General features: G+C 46.6%; 1 protein-coding gene across 7 annotated transcripts in view; it reads left to right on the forward strand.

The window, feature by feature from the left end:
- B3GALNT1 (beta-1,3-N-acetylgalactosaminyltransferase 1 (globoside blood group)) overlaps nucleotides 1–17,371 on the forward strand; it is a 31,413-nt gene that overhangs the window by 3,956 nt on the left and 10,086 nt on the right. The gene's annotated exons all lie outside the window — the stretch shown is intronic.

Genomic DNA, 17,371 nt, shown 5'->3' on the forward strand with positions numbered 1-17,371 from the left:
TGCCTTTAAAAAAAAAAAAAAAAAAAAAAGCCCTGCTAAAAATCCTGATGTGTATTGCAAATTATTAAGAGTGATTTTTTATGTTCTTATTGGAATATGCAGTAGGGCAGAAGCAAAAAGAAAATTGCAGCTAAATTTTCCTTCTGAAGTCCTGCTGCTTTTGTTTGCTCCTCATTTTTCTCAGCCCAAACCCAGAAATCCGTAAAAGATTCTGCATGCCACAACCTAGAAATCTATCAGAGATTCCCATATACAGGGATTGTTTTACCTACAAGAAAGTAGTTTGTTTGCAAACAATATATATAATATGTCTTACTTACATGTGTCTTTAAAAACTCAGGTGTCTTCTACCTCAGCACACAGAAGCAGCAGGCTTCCGCCTTAATGAAAGACATTCTCCCATACATCTTAGAAGATACCTGAGGGTGGTAGTGCTGCAACCAGCAGGGTTTCAAGGGCAGAATTGAGAAATGGTAATGGAGTATAGGTATTTATACTCACTGTCTATCTAAAACTGTGTGACAGCTACAGAGAGTGGTGCTCGAGGTGGGGTTTTTCTTAAACTCAGTAAATACTTCAAATTCATTCTTAAAAATTGAACAATTTAAAATATGCCAAAATTAAACCTTTTCTATGAACTACATTTGAAACATCAATAACAAAGTTGTGGAACCTTGTAGTTAGAAGGGACCTTCGACATTTCTTAGAATAACACTATTTTTGGTTTCTCATTTGCCTTCTGGAGTGAAACTTACATATTATTCAAAATAATTTGAAAATCTCTACCATGGCCTTTCTAAGCTTTTCTTGCCTCTAGAACAGAACATCCCAGTTCCTTCAGCCACATGTCATGCAATCCTTATGCAGATGATAGAACCCTCCACCGAACGAGTTACCCTCTTCTAACTTGTCAGTGACCCTTTCGAAATGGAACTCATATGGGGCTATGGAATTATGACCCCTTTTGCCCAGATGCTTTTTCCATTTCTTGAATCTAGGAGTGTATTGGGGTGGGTGTGTGTGTGTGTGTGTGTGTGTGTGTGTGTGAGAGAGAGAGAGAGAAGGGGGACAAAATCTAGTATTCACTTGTAGAGTTTCTGTCAGCACTGCCATTCATTCACAAGTACTTGGGAGTGCTTCCTATGTGCCAGGCACTATGCTAGGGGCTGGGGACACAGTGGTGTGCAAGAATGAACATCATCTCTGTGCTGGTAGGGCCAGATGGAGCCTGATAGGTAACCTAGCCCAATGCCCTAAAATTCTGTTGAGGAATAACTCCTCAAATTCAATGACTTGCCTCCCTGCCAGAACTAAAATCCTTGTTTCCTGACTGCCCAGTTATTCCTTTACATCACCACCTTTTATCATATTGGACTCATACTCAGCTAAACCGTAAGGTCTGTGTAGGCTGCTGTTAAAATGGCTCCCCATCCTCCTCTTGTGCACCTGATTTTTCGAACTCTGACTTGGGACGATAAATGTGTTCCCATCAAATTTCGTCTTGCTGTCTTTAGCTTTTTCTCACCTGTTAAAACCTTTTGGATTGTAATTACATATTTTAATGAATTTGTCATTTTTTTCCTGTGTTTTTCTGGCCTACAAAATTGAATAAGCCCACATTCCTTTGTCTTTTTTTTTTTTTTTTTTGAGGCGGAGTCTCGCTCTGTCACCCGGGCTGGAGTGCAGTGGCCGGATCTCAGCTCACTGCAAGCTCCGCCTCCCAGGTTTACGCCATTCTCCTGCCTCAGCCTCCAGAGTAGCTGGGACTACAGGCGCCCGCCACCTCGCCCGGCTAGTTTTTTTTTTTTTTGTATTTTTAGTAGAGACGAGGTTTCACCGTGTTAGCCAGGATGGTCTTGATCTCCTGACCTCGTGATCCGCCCGTCTCGGCCTCCCAAAGTGCTGGGATTACAGGCTTGAGCCACCGCGCCCGGCTCCTTTGTCTTTAATTAGATGTATGAAATGAGAAAAGGCTAAAGATAGGCCTGTGATTTTTCTCCCCCAGTTTGACAAAGATGCTCCAGTCAACCTTAGAACATCAGCAGGAGGGCAGATCTCTGGCACTTCTGTGTAACACTATTCCCAGAGTCCTGCACAAGCCCAAAAAATGTTTCTTGAACAAATGACTGCATGAAAAATACACTGGCTATGATGGATCAGCCGATTTTTAAGCCATCTAACCACTGTCATTACTCACATTTTCCCATTTTGTTCAGAAGGACTTTAAGTGCCCAGCTCTCTTTACAGAGAAGCTTGATTCTTAGGTGTTATCTAGGAGTTACCTTGATCTTCTGTTGAAGAACCCTATTGAAAATAGGGCTTAGGTCAGTCAAACAGAGCATTCTCAGTGAATCTCTTCTACCTCCTGATGGTCATTGCATTTGTGTCATAAGTGTTCACTAATGTTTACGGAGTCTCAGCAACGTATTCAGGGTTATTTGGAATACAGATTAATATTAGTCCCTTCAGGGATTTCTCCATTGCCAAAAAGTGAACTTGTTGGGGAAGACTTGTTGAAAATTGGGTGAGGATTTGGAAGAGCTCAGCATGATTTGCATGGGAATTGGACTAGACTTCCCTTTCTTTAAAGTTTCTGGTTTAGCCACTCAAATAGCTGGCATTATAGGCATGCACCAGTGTGCCTGGCTAATTGTTGTATTTTTAGTAGAGACGAGGTTTCACCATGTTGCCAGGCTGGTCTTGAACTCCTGGCCTCAAGCAGTCTGCCCGCCTTGACCTCCCAAAGTGCTGGGATTACAGACATGAGCCACCATGCCTGCGCAAAAGTTTGTGGTTTAACTTTGACAACTCTTCATCTCTGAGGAAGAACAGAGGTGCTGCACTATGAAAGTATGAAGACACCAGGCCAGTAGGATAAAACAAGGCAGGAGGGAAGCTTTTGTAGTGTAGTGGCTACAGACTCCACTTGGGGTGGTGAAGATAGCCGAGTTTTCAGTGCTTGGCTCTGCAGGCTCTGACACCCTGACTAGTGAACAGGTGTCCAAATCTCAGTCTGGTTAGCTGAAAGATAAATGTTATAATAATGGTTCCTACTTCATAAGATTGCTGTAATCATCAAACAAATGGAAATATAAAACATGCTTACTACAGTGCCAGGACCAAGCAAGGACTATTGCTAAAATTTTAGAGAAGGGAGTATGAAGAAGTTGGGTAGAGTAGAAAGCAGGTTCTTTTTAATGTAAGCCTTTGTTTGCGCTGACAGAGTAAAGTGTATTTCATTTTTACGTGTTATCAAATTAAGCAAATATACCAATTGCTATTCATTCAGTAAATAAAATTTCCTGTTATATGTCCAGCTGTATGCTCCAAAGTAAGGAGGAAAATGTAAATCATATCAAATATGCACAATCCTCAAATAAAGTAGCCTGACGCCACTTGAATATCACACGCACTACAGCTGGAAAAGGTTCTTGTATTTTGCAGCTCTCCTCCAGTTCCTACAAGTGCCTATGGCGAGACTTTTGACAGTGTGAGTGGTGCCCAGAAAAAAATGCTGTTCGCTTGTAGGAAGACTATGGGGCAGAAAGAAAGATCCTGTGAGAGGGGAGCACATGTGCAGAGGAGGAGCCAAAAAGTGCGCATTTGGCCTTGTGAATCTCTACCAGTAGTCCTTGGGGGCTCGTATTTGCAGGATAGCGAACATCAGGCACTGGGAGATTCTAGGGGAAGCAGAATCCTTGAACTCTAGGAGAAGACCTACTGATTTGGAAGGAGAAGGTGGATCCACTAACATTTATTTGCATGTTTAATTGTATTATAGAGAACATCATGCCATGTAAGACACATTTGGGAGTTAGGAGGAAGGTTTGTAAAGGAGATGTAGACGAATAATATTTGTAGAGGAAGCATATAGTGTGGACTCTAATAATAGCAGCAATATCATCTACTTAGCCCTTACTGTGTGCCAGCCCCATCCTAGATGTTTAGGACATTTTATTTCATGTAGCTCTCGCAGTAAACCCCACGAGAAAGGTATTATTGCTCCCATTTTACAGATAAGGTAACTGAACCTTAAAAAGGTTGAGTAATTTGCTGAAGTGAGTTTCATTGCTTCATACTGAAGTTTGAACTTCAGTATGTCCACAAGGCACCTGTTAAAAATGTTTCTGATTCACTAGGTCTGGGGTGGGGCTTGGGGCTTTGCATTCCTAATACACTCCCAGGTGGTGCCCATACACTTTTGTCGGGGGGGGGGGGGGGTTGGTCTAGGCATCACATTCAAATCACCTGGGAGCTTTAAAAAATAATGCCACCTGGTGCTCGCTTCGGCAGCACATATACTAAAATTACTGCCACCTGAGCCCTGCCACACTCTGAAACTCTGATTTAGTTGGTCTGGCATCCAGCTTTGCTTCCAGTGTTTTTCGAGTTCTTCAGGAGATTGTAATGTGTGCAAAGTGAGAACCACTGGGTTAAAGAAGGGGGGGAAAGTAGTGGTCAGATGGCACTGGCTGTGTTCATTTCCATATAATCAGGGGAGGTCCTCAAACACAAAGCAGCAGTGAGTTGTGAAAATAATTAGATGTGTAATTGATGAGTCTAATTGAATGGTAGAGTTTTATATTGCTTTATGAGTTAATGTGTTTAGTTTGAAAGGGTACTGGTGAAATTTCCCACAAATATGTGAATTGATATGTGAGTTATATAACAAGGAAAATACATGATTGATGTAATGATGATTTGAATTAAACTTAATATGCACAGGACCTTTTTTAAGGCAATTAAGATTTCCACTCCATTTGCAGTATTTTATGTAGAAGAAAAATTAGAATGTTGCAAAACTGACAGTAGTTTGGTAATTATCTGTAATAGTTAGCGTATGGATGATCCTGAATCTAGCATGCTTGGACCTAAAATTTAACTAAAATTTGTTTTTTGTTTTTTTTGGACCTTTTAAAATGCACATGATCAGAATCAGCATAGCCTATTACAATAAGGTTTTGTTATTAGAAGAGAGCTGAGGAAAAGCGTAATCTAACAAATTCAATTTACTTTTGGATTCAATTTATTCTTGGGAATATTTACTAAGTGGATAGAAGTACGTTACCAAACCATTTGCAAAGTATGCAAATATTACAGAGAGCCTACTATGTGTTAGACACTGGATATATGGCAGTGAATAAGATGGGTCAGGTTTTCCCCCTCTTCAATCTTACATTCTTTTGAAGGGAACAGACAATAAACAAATAGAAATAGATTTTTAAAATTCTGGATAGGGTTAAATGCTGAGAAGGTGTTAGGTTTAAGTCCCAGCTGATGTCCAACAAGATGTTAGGTTTGAGTCCCAGCTGAGGTCCGAGGGGAGTGGGTGGATGGGCGAATAGCTGAAGGAACACTCGGGGCTGTAGGCAGGTGAAATGTAGTTTTATTCAGTAGCTTTTTAATCAGCAGCTTACTTACAGTAACTTTTTCTCACGGTTTCTTTATCTTGGCTGTTTGCTTCAGCTTTGTGGCTCCTCTTATGAGTCTGCTCCTGCTGCCCCCATCCTTGCAGCTGCACTCCCTGGCCTACAATGCCAGCATCAGGGTTAGCAGCCTACTTTTTCCCTCTGGGCATAAGTCCCCCTTCCCGCCTTCAAGGCGACCCACTCTCCCTTACAGGGGTCAGTAGCATTACTCTCTCTGGGCATTAGTGCACCCCCAAGCCATGTCAAGCCAACCCAAGCCCTGTGCACAGCATCAGGAGGGCAGTTGTACCTTTTACAAACAATAGCGACTCAAAGCCAAATATAAACTTACACAGACAGGTTATCTAACAAGTTAAGTGTGTGCCTGTGCCCTAAACTTGCTAAGTCACTTTGGCCCGAATGTTCGCCTTGGCCTATTCCTTAAAGCAGATTCATGTACTTCACGGAAGGGAATAACGAAGGATGTGATAGAAAATAAGTGTTGGGAGAACTACTTGAGATAAGGGGTCAGGGACGGACTCTCCTAAGTGACACTGTGCTGAGATCTGAGGCATGAGAAGGAGCCTGCCTTTCCAAGAACCAGCTTTTTGGTTGGAGGGGCAGAGTAGGTGCAGGCTCCACAAGGGAGGAAAATAGTTGACATATTCAGGGATAAGAATGGGAGCCAGGCTGAGTTTGGTGGCCCACATCTATAATCCTAGCACTTTAAGAGGCTGCAGTGGGAGGATTGCTTGATTCCCAGAGTTCGAGACTGTTATGCCCAGACCGTTTATTTCCCGAAGAAGACCACCAGAGTCCAGAGTCAAAGCCAAGTGGCAAGGATCTTTAATGCAAGTTCGAACTTGGTCCCTCCGTTCTACAACATACAAGAGGGCCTGGAACAATGCCCGCGCTTGCTTTTTATAGCTTGAGGTAAACAGGACTTGTCAGGTTACAGAGGAACAAGGCATTACAATTGGTTTACATTTTAAATTATGCTTTTAGCAGCTTTCTTATTGGTTCCTGCGCTTTTACAAACGGTTGCAACCTTATCGGAGGTTCTCCAGGTGTTTTTTTTTTGAAATATACAGAGGAATGTGTTTGTGTCCGGCTCAGGAAGTGGAGGCATTGCTCAAGGCTGTGATGTGTTTGTGTCGGGCTCAGGAAGTGGAGGCATATGGGGGGACGTGATGTGCTCAAGGCTGTGATGTGTTTGTGTTCTTTCATTTCCCCCTCTCTCAGGTACCTCTGGAGCCAATCTTGGGTCCTATAGGTCTGACTCCATTTCAGTGTCCACAGTTTGGTATTGAGCTCTGAGGACCATGAGCTGTATGGTGTCAAACCTTTGCTTGACAAACCGCAAAATTCTGTTTATAACACAAGGTCCTACGGTAAGCAGAAACAGCAGACTTAACAGGGGTCCAAGGAAGGGGGCTAACAGAGAAAACATAGAGGAATTCCACCATTGGTTTGCAGCTGAGGCAAACTGCTGTTTTTTCATTTCTATGCTTAACCTGCATAACTGCTGGACCCGGTTCTCTACAAGCCCTGATTCGTTGATATAAAAACAACAGTCTTCCTTTAGAAACATACATGTACCACCTTTCTCAGCAGTGAGCAGGTCTAAGGCCCTCCGGTTCTGCAAGGCTACTTGAGCTAGGGATGTAAGCTGTCGTTGGAGGGAGGCAAGGGACTCAGCCGACTCCTCCATAGCAACAGCAAATTGTTGGTACAACTTGTTATTTTCTATGAGGGTGTGACCTAGGGCTCCCCCTGCCAGTCCGGCCGCAATGAAGGATGATGTGAGGGAGATTCCTGCAATGAGGGGGAGAAATATGGCTCGTGTAGGTCTCGGTCTAGGGACTGGGTGAATAGCAGTACTAGTCCAGTTACCGGTGTACCCCAGGAACTCGCCGGCAGTTAGGAGAGTTAACCGGGGAACTAATGTAACGGGAAGACACAGTTGGTTAGTTACAGAGGGACCAGAGAGGTTCTTAGATAATGTTCCATTACACCAAAAGAATATGCCCGGCGGGGCCCTCAGGTTGGTGTTGGGGGGCGTTACAGTGATGTTGCAGAGGCTGGAGTTGGTGCCTGAAAAACAGTAGGGAAACTTCTCCTGACTGGGGTTCAGGTACAGTGGCACATTAATAATGGGGGTGTTTGTGAAATTCTGAAGGTTGTTAATTTGGGTAGAGGATCCCCATGGCAGAGGGACAGCGGTTAGTGGTGGGCGCCCTAGGGTGGCACATAGAAAGCAACCGGACAAGCTATAAAGTCCTGTAAGGTTAGCAAGTTCTACTCCTTCTCGTAATAATTCTAACCAGGAGAAAGGACGTAACTCTTGTGTTAGTCTGTCTTCCTGTCGTTGGATATTCCCATGGACCAGGGGCAGTACTTGAACTAGGCCCCGCCACAGATAGAGGTGACTGCTAGGCCACGTGGAGGAAGGGGAGTAGTATACAGCTCCATGTTGAGGCTTGGTCCAGCGGGAGTTCCAAGGGTCTTTAACTACCCAAGTATAGATGCCACCTCTACCCTGTCGGTAGAAGTTTCCCCTGGATCGCTCGCGCCACCCTCTGACTGAGTGCATTCTACAGTAATTGTAGGGGCAGTCTGCGTTTTGGTGCCACCAATAGTGTTTACAATTGTATTTAGTCTGATCAAACTCAAAACATATTATTGGCACCTTTGGTTCGGCTATTTGAAAACCAGTAAAATTTAGCAAAATTGGGTCACTGCACCCTGAGTGGGGGGCAGTCAGCACTGGCCAATAATTTCCTGGGTTTATGAGGTTGCCCAGGGTGGGTTTGGTTTTCATAAAGCCAGAATCTCCAAAGGGATTAGAAACTGGTTTTGTGTTTGCCCCAGTGGCCACTAGGGCAGCTAACGCTAGGGTTAGACTGCTTAGCTGCATGTTTGCGGTGAGCTATGCTGCCGGCACAGGGTGAGTTTTAAGGGGTTGTTCTTAGCTCTGTCCACAGTCCACGTGGTTGGTGCTTCAGTCGCTGCCGTGAGTGGTCCAAGAAGGTCGGAGGTTGGGTCCACCAGTTTGACGTGGGTGTAGTGGATCCACGACGCGATGCCCTCCACTCTCAGGGCGGTGGGTGTGGTCAGGAGTACCTGGAGTGGTCCCTTCCACCTGGGTTCCAAGGTCTCCTATCGGTGTCGCTTAACCAGGACCCAGTCTCCTGGCTGGTACGGATGGGGTGTCGGTGGGGGACCGGTCTCATAGAGTTCCTTCAGTTTGGGCCAGACTTCCTGATGAATTTTCTGCAAGGCTTGTAGGGAAAATAGGAGTTCAGAGACATTTTCTGTGTCAGATTTAAGCAGATCATCTTTTAGGCTGGGAACCAGGGGTGGGGGTCTGCCATACATGATTTCATAAGGGGTAAGGCCCAGTCTGTAAGGGGTATTACGGGCCCAGAACAGAGCGTAGGGGAGAAGGACCACCCAATTAGCGCCAGTCTCCATAGTCAATTTAGTTAAGGTCTCCTTTAAGGTCCGATTCATCCTCTCTACCTGTCCTGAACTCTGGGGCCTGTAAGCGCAATGTAGTTTCCAATTTGCCCCAATGATGGACGCCAAATCCTGACTTACCTTAGCAACGAAGGCTGGTCCATTATCTGACCCTATCTGGACGGGGAAGCCATACCTGGGAAGGATATCTTCTAGAATTCTCTTTGCTACAACCTGAGCAGTCTCCCTCTTGGTTGGGAATGCTTCAATCCACCCTGAAAAAGTATCTACAAAGACAAGTAAGTACCGATACCCGTACTTCCCTGGCTTTATCTCAGTAAAATCTACCTCCCAGTAGATACCGGGCCTGGTTCCCCTGAGCCTCGTTCCCGTTGCAGCCTGGGATTGAGGGTAGGCGTTGTTAAGCTGGCAGACTTTGCAACTGGTCACAATGCTGCTGGCCGTCTTGGCTATATGTCTGATTTTGAGCTTGGAACGTCTGATCAGGTCTATCATCCGCCGGGCACCCAGGTGGGTGGTTCGGTGGATGTGTTCTAACACTTGTTGTCCTAATTTTTCTGGTAGGATGGTTTGGTCATTAGTATCAGTCCACCACCCATTCTGGATCTGTTTCAGGGGAAGTTTGTCGATCCACTGGAGATCTTGTTCTGAATAATCAGGGAGATATGGCAGGTCCCGGGGGCCCGGATCAGGGAGCTGGAGTGCAAGGAGTTGACTGGGAGCCTTTGCCACACTCCTTGCAGTTTGGTCTGCCAGAAAGTTGCCTTGAGCAATTGGAGTGGTTGGTTTCTGATGCCCTGGGCAATGTACAATAGCCAATTTTTCTGGTTCCCATAGGGCTGTTAACAGGGCTAGGATCTCTTGCTTATTTTTTATCTCTTTTCCTTCAGCCGTTAGTAACCCTCGCTCCCTGTAAATGGCCCCATGTATGTGCGCCGTAGCAAAAGCATATCGGCTGTCTGTGTATACTGTCAGTTTCTTCCCTGCCCCTAGGGTAAGAGCTTGGGTGAGCGCTATCAGTTCGGCCTTCTGGGCCGATGTCCCCGGGGGCAAGGGTTCCGCCCAGATTACCTCAGTCTCTGAAGTCACTGCTGCTCCAGCGTACCTCTGGCCTTGGTGAATGAAGCTGCTTCCATCAGTGAACCAGATGAGGTCTGCGTCAGGAAGTGGGCGGTCCTGTAGGTCCTCTCGAACTCCGTGCACCTGAGCTAGTATCTCAGTGCAATCATGGAGTGGGGCGTCCAGGTCCGGGTTAGGCAGCAGTGAGGCAGGGTTTAAGGTTGTTGGGGGCAGGAAAGTTATCCTGAGAGGATTTAGTAGAAGTCCTTGGTAGTGGGTGAGCCGGGCGTTACTTATCCACCGATTAGGTGGCTGTTTGAGTACACCCTCGATGGCATGTGGGGTACCGACCCGTAATTCTTGACCCATGACAAGTTTATCAGCATCTTATACCATCAGGGCCGTGGCTGCAATCATTCGGAGGCAAGGGGGCCACCCGGTAGCCACTGGGTCTAATTTCTTTGACAGGTAAGCAACTGGCCTCTGCCAGGGGCCTAAGTTCTGAGTTAGCACCGCCTTGGCGACACCCTTGCTCTCGTCCACGTATAAGTGGAAGGGCTTAGTGATGTCAGGTAGTCCCAGTGCAGGCGCAGAGAGTAAGGCGGTTTTGATCTGTTGGAAAGCCGTCTCGACTTCTTCTGTCCAACTAAATGGCTGCTGTCCCCGGGTTGCCTGATATAAGGGTTTAGCCAGCTCCGCGAACCCGGATATCCATAGTCTACAAAATCCTGCTGACCCCAGGAATTCCCTTACTTGCCGGGTGGACTGTGGCCTGGGGATCTGCAGAACAGTCTGCTTCCGGGCGTCTGTTAACCAGCGCCGCCCTCCTTTTAGCAGGTACCCCAGATATGTTACTTCTGGTTTACAAATTTGTGCTTTCTTTGCCGAGGCCCGGTATCCTAGATTTCCTAAAGCTTGTAAGAGACCCTTGGTCCCTTGGAGGCAAGCTTCTTGGGTCTCGGCTGCAATCAGGAGGTCATCAACATACTGTAGTAAAGTTATTTCAGGGTGTTTGTGTCGGTACTCACCCAGGTCTTCATGGAGGGCCTCATCGAATAGGGTGGGAGAGTTTTTGAATCCCTGAGGCAGTCTGGTCCATGTCAGTTGGCCACTTATGCCCCTCTCAGGGTCAGTCCACTCGAAGGCGAAGAGCTTTTGACTCTGAGGGGCTAAATGCAAACTGAAGAAGGCATCTTTCAAATCTAAAACAGTATACCATTGGTGTTTGGGGTTTAGAGTACTCAGGAGGGTGTACGGGTTAGGCACAGTTGGATGTATGTCCATAACCCTCTTATTGACTTCTCTTAAGTCTTGTACAGGTCTGTACTCCCCGCTATTAGGTTTCCGTACCGGCAACAAGGGAGTGTTCCAGGGTGAGTGACAGGGCCGAAGGACCCCTTGGTCGAGGAGCCGACGGATGTGGGGCGTAATTCCTACTTTGGCTTCTAGGGGCATTGGGTATTGCCATACCCGAACAGGATCTGTCCCATGCTTGAGTTCGACAAACAAGGCAGGACGGTGTTTCGCTAGTCCTAAGCCCCCTGTCTCTGCCCAAGCTCCTGGATATTGCTGGAGCCAGGTTGCTATGTCCTGGTCAGGGGTCACTTGCTCTTGGTGGAGCCGGTATTCATATTCTAGGGTTATAGTCAGGATGGGCACGGGCTGATTTTGGGAATTGGTCACGATGGGCCCCTCAGGGAGGAACTGGATCTGTGCTCCCATTTTAGTCAGCAGGTCTCTCCCTAATAAGGGGCAGGGGCTCTCAGGGATGACCAGGAAAGAATGGGTTACATTCCTGGCTCCGAGGTTTACTGTCCTTTGTGTCGTCCAGGGGTACTTACTTCCTGTGGCCCCTTGTACCCATGAGGACTTGGTGGATAATTTTCCCTTAGTTTTAACTAGGACCGAATGCTGTGCTCCCGTATCGACCAAGAACTGGACTGGGGACCCCTCCACTTGTAAAGTTACCCTAGGTTCGGGGAGGGGGTCCAAACCCCGTCTTCCCTAGTCTTCGTCTTGAGTGACTAGTACGGGTGTAGGCCTAGGGGGTCCCTGTCCTCGTTGTTTCTTCTTAGGGCAGTCTCTTACCCAGTGGCCCACTTCCTTACAGTAGGCGCATTGGTCTTTGTTCAGATTATCATGTCTGGGCCACTGCCTAGGTTGAGTGTTCTCTGGCTGTAGATGCTCTTTCTGTACTACTGCTGCCAGGACCTTAATCATTTTTTCAGTGGCCTTAAATTGCCTTTCTTCTGGAGTATCTCTATTATTGTAAACTCGCTGGGCTATCTGGAGGAGGTCCTGTATCTGTTTTCCCTCTCAGTTTTCTAATTTCTGGAGTTTCTTTTTAATATCTGGGGCTGCCTGATTTACAAAAGACATTACAATAGCTGCCTGACTTCCTGGGGCCTCTGGGTCTATGGGGGTATACTGTCTAAAGGCTTCCATTAATCTTTCTAAGTAGCTGGCTGGGCTTTCTGTCTTTCCTTGCAAAACAGAGTATACTTTAGCCAAATTAGTGGGCTTGCGAGCAGCCGCCCGGAGACCCGCCATTAGAGTCTGGCGATAAAGGTGTAGCCATCCCCTACCTTCTGCTGAGTTGTAATCCCACGCCGGTCTGGTCAGAGGAAACGTCGCATTTATGAGGTCAGGGTTGGCAGTTGGTTGACCGTCGTCCCCCGGGACCAGCTTTCTAGCTTCTACCTGTATTCTCTCTCGCTCCTCCCTTGTGAACAAGATCCGGAGGAGCTGCTGACAATCATCCCAAGTGGGCTGGTGGGTGAACATGACACTATCTAGTAAAGCCATTAAATCTTTGGGGTTGTCTGAAAACCGGGCACTCTGAGTCTTCCAGTTATACAGATCACTAGTGGAGAATGGCCAGTACTGAAGCCTGGAGATTCCCGTGTCATCTGGGGGTCCTATTTCCCGAAGGGGTAAAGCCACTGTGGAGTCAGGCGGCTGGGGGGGGCTAGCTCGCAAAGTGCGCCCCCGCGTCCGCCCAGCTGGCCCTTCAGAGTTACCTTCACTTTCAGCAGATCTGGGAACTCCGGCCACCCCCCCGTGGCTCAGCCCGGGGGGCTGGGACCTGGGGTCCGGAGGGGTACAGAGGGGGTTCTGTGGACAGTGGGTCCTCGCTCTCAGGTAAAACAGGATGGGGGGGGGCGTCGGTTGCTTGGATTTTAGCAGCCGAGCAACCAGTGCCTTACAGGGTTCCGGGGCTAATAGGAAGGGGGACAGCCAAGGGGGCGGGTTCTCAGTTAGGTCCTGCCATATAAGAATGTATGGGATATGATCCGGGTGGCCGGCACGCCCTGATAGGAAAACCTTGGACTTGACTCTAGTGATGACGGGAAGGCAGAATGTCCCTCCAGGTGGCCACCCTACATCAAAGGCACGCCATTCGAAGCGGCATAGAGTAATTAGCCTTCCCTTCCTGATTTCCATACTAAGATCACGGCCCCTTGCTCTAACATCCTTGAAATTACTTGTAAGGAGAGATAGGGGAGTGCTCTGGGTATTACCCATTTTAAACGGTAGCGCCCAGAGAGGCGTCTGGAACAGGTCCTGCAAGGGAACAAATTATGTCAGCCGCAGGCGAGCACCAGAAACCTGGGTCAGAGTCATATCAGAGGGGAGCCGCCAGCGCACACAGCCGCCAGCGCACACCAGAAACCTGGGTCAGAGTCAGATCAGAGGGGAGCCGCCAGCACACACAGCCGCCAGCGCGCACCAGAAACCTGGGTCAGAGTCAGATCAGAGGGCAGCCGCCGGCGCACACAGCCGCCAGCGCGCACCAGAAACCTGGGTCAGAGTCAGATCAGAGGGCAGCCGCCGGCGCACACAGCCGCCAGCGCGCACCAGAAACCTGGGTCAGAGTCAGATCAGAGGGGAGCCGCCGGCGCACACAGCCGCCAGCGCGCACCAGAAACCTGGGTCAGAGTCAGATCAGAGGGGAGCCGCCGGCGCACACAAACGCCAGCGCGCACCAGAAACCTGGGTCAGAGTCAGATCAGAGGGCAGCCGCCGGCGCACACAGCCGCCAGCGCGCACCAGAAACCTGGGTCAGAGTCAGATCAGAGGAGAGCCGGGGGACGTCTCCCACCGGTCTCCGCTGGCCGTCCTATAGCGTGTCCGCCAGGACTGCGTCAGCTTCAGTTTCAGACCTCACGAGTTACAGATACAGGTTTAGAACAGACACAGACAAACAGAGACGAGCCGCAGACTCAGAGAGCTGCAGATTCAGAACAGACACAGACAGACAAACAGAGACGAGCCGCAGACTCAGAGGGCCGCAGATTCAGAACGGACACAGACAGACAAACAGAGACGAGCTGCAGACTCAGAGGGCCGCAGATTCAGAACGGACACAGACAGACAAACAGAGACGAGCCGCAGACTCAGCCGCAGATTCAGAACGGACACAGACAGACAAACAGAGACGAGCCGGCTCACCTATTAGCAGATCAATCCTAGCAGATCCGTTGACCGGGGGTCTGGTGGGCTTGGGGGAATCCCGGACGAGCCCCCAAATGTTATGCCCAGACCGTTTATTCCCCGAAGGAGACCACCAGAGTCCAGAGTCAAAGCCAAGCAGCAAGTATCTTTAATGCAAGTTCGAACTTGGTCCCTCCGTTCTGCAACATACAAGAGGGCCTGGAACAATGCCCGCACTTGCTTTTTATAGCTTGAGGTAAACAGGACTTGTCAGGTTACAGAGGAACAAGGCATTACAATTGGTTTACATTTTAAATTATGCTTTTAGCAGCTTTCTTATTGGTTCCTGCGCTTTTACAACCGGTTGCAACCTTATGGGAGGTTCTCCAGGTGTTTTTCTTTGAAATATACAGAGGAATGTGTTTGTGTCGGGCTCAGGAAGTGGAGGCATTGCTCAAGGCTGTGATGTGTTTGTGTCGGGCTCAGGAAGTGGAGGCATATGGGGGGATGTGATGTGCTCAAGGCTGTGATGTGTTTGTGTTCTTTCAAGACCAGCTTGGGTAACATAGCAAGACCCTATCTCTATATATTTATATATTTTTTAATTAAGAAAAAATTTAAAAAATCAAAAATAATGGAAGCCATGTGGTTGAAATAGGATTGGGAGGGAGTAGTAGTGGCAGATGAGAGAGAGGCTTATATAAACCCTTGCAACCAGAGACTTAACAGATCTTCATTAAAAAATCTGAAACATTGTTGCTGGCATTGTAACACATGCCTGTGGTCCTAGCTACTGGGGTGGATCACTTGAGGCCAGAAGTTCGAGGATGATTGTGCGTGTGAATAGCCACTGCTCTCCAGCCTGGGAAACATAGCAAGGACACATCTCTAAATTTTTTTTTTATGTTAATATTGTTATTTTTAAGCTTTTATTGTCTCTGCCCTTTTTTGGCATTCCCTAAATTTTCTGTAATGAACATAATATTACATTTGCAATTAGAATAAATATATTTTTTAATAATTACATTTGATTTCTTTTTGCAGGAAATAACCAACATTTTTGCACTCCAGGAAAGAGTTTCGGGTTATTTTGGCTTAAATAGTTGTGCCGTTGTAGTATCTCTGTTTGTCTGTTTTCCTGGAGTCTTTGCATTTGAACACCAATACCCCCATTTATTTTCTAGTGACTTCCAGTATGTTTTTGGAGTAAAATAAAAAAGTGTGTATCTGCATAAACAATTAGTTACTATTCTTGTTAAAAAATTTGTATTTTAGGTTTTAAGGGTAGGAATTTTGAGTCTTCCTTGTGAAAATGATAAGGCTGTGATGCTGCTATACTGTTTATATCAAGGTTCAATGGTTGCAAGAAATTAAAACTCAAAGCAGCTCTGGTCAGAAGAGCTCCTTAGCATAGGAAGCATAGTGAGCAGGCAGCACACTCCCTGGGATCTAGCAGCCAAGAACATGAGATCTGGAGTCTTGTTTGAGTTTGTCTCCACCACTTACAAGCCTGTGATTTTGAGCATATTGACTCTCCCTAAGCCTTAGTTTTCTCACCTATTAAAAGGGGATAATAGGGGTTTTTAAAGCACCTTAATTCATGGGACTCTCATGAAGATTACATGATCTGGTGCCTGGAAGCAGTTACTGTTGCCCTCTCCTGGTACCATTGTTAATACTTTTAACACTGAGTGCCCACAGTGATACACAGAATGACTGACTGGACTGCCAGGCTTTTAAAAAATGTTTGTAATGAAGTATGACATGCAAAAAGGTGAGTGTATAAGTTGTAAGGTGAATTGTCAGAGTAAACACAGAGTAAGTAAGGTGAATTGTCAGAGTAAACATGGCTACCACCTAGAAAGTCACCTGATTCCATCCCAATTATATTTCCTCCGTTTCCCCAGAGGTTGCAGTGTCCTGAATTCTAACACCATAGCTTAGTTTGCCTACTTTTCAGCTTTGCGTAAATGGAATCATAGTGTCTATTCTTTATGTGCTTGGCTTTTTTCACACAACATTATGGTTGACAGATTGTCCATGCTGTGATGTGGTGTGGTAGTTTGTCCATTTTGGATAATGTGCTGTTATATGGATTTCTGCCTGCTATTGTGGGTGGATATTTGGGTTGTTTCCATGTTGGGGCTATCATGACTAGTGTGCTGTAATGACCTTTCTTGTACATTTTTTGAGGGGTGGCTGCCATTAGAAGGACTTGAGCCCCCACTTATATATTTCTTGATGTCCTTGACATACATACACGTTAATGGTGAGTGTCCTGCCTCAAGTGGGATTGTTGTATTGTGGGGTACATGTATGTTCAGCTTTAATAATGCCTAAAAGTTGTCTGAAGTAAATGAACCAATCTGTATTTACTCCAGACTACAACTACAATTTTTATGGGTTTAATAATTCACAGAAACCTCTTAAATCAATAAATACAGAGATCTCCTAAGATGAGGTTTCCAAAGGTGTGGAATACAAGTCTTGATGGAGGCTCTGAAAATTAAACCTATTAAAATGGGTTATTTGTTCACAGAAATTTGAGAAACATTGCATATTATATCCTTTTCTCAGAGAATGTACCTTAACATACTAAAAACTCTGAGAAGCCCTCCACTAAAAAAAAAAAAATAATAGTTTAGGCTGGGTGTGGTAGCTCACGCCTGTAACCCCAGCACTTTGGGAGGCCAGGGCGGGTTGATCACGAGGTCAGGAGTTCAAGAACAGCCTGACCAATATGGTGAAACCCTGTCTGTACTGAAAATAGAAAAATTAGCCAGGCGTGGTAGCATGTGCCTGTAGTCCCAGCTACTCGGGAGGCTGAGGCAGGAGAATCGCTTGAACCCAGGAGGCAGAGGTTGCAGTGAGCCAGGATTGTGCCACTGCACTCCAGCCTGGGTGACAGAGCAATACTCCATCTCAAAAAAATACATAATAATAATAATAATAATAATAATAGTTTGTTTGAATGATTTCTGGTTGTTTTG

The sequence above is a fragment of the Rhinopithecus roxellana genome, chromosome 1 (assembly GCF_007565055.1).
Source record: "Rhinopithecus roxellana isolate Shanxi Qingling chromosome 1, ASM756505v1, whole genome shotgun sequence".
In the NCBI taxonomy this organism is placed as follows: domain Eukaryota; kingdom Metazoa; phylum Chordata; class Mammalia; order Primates; family Cercopithecidae; genus Rhinopithecus; species Rhinopithecus roxellana.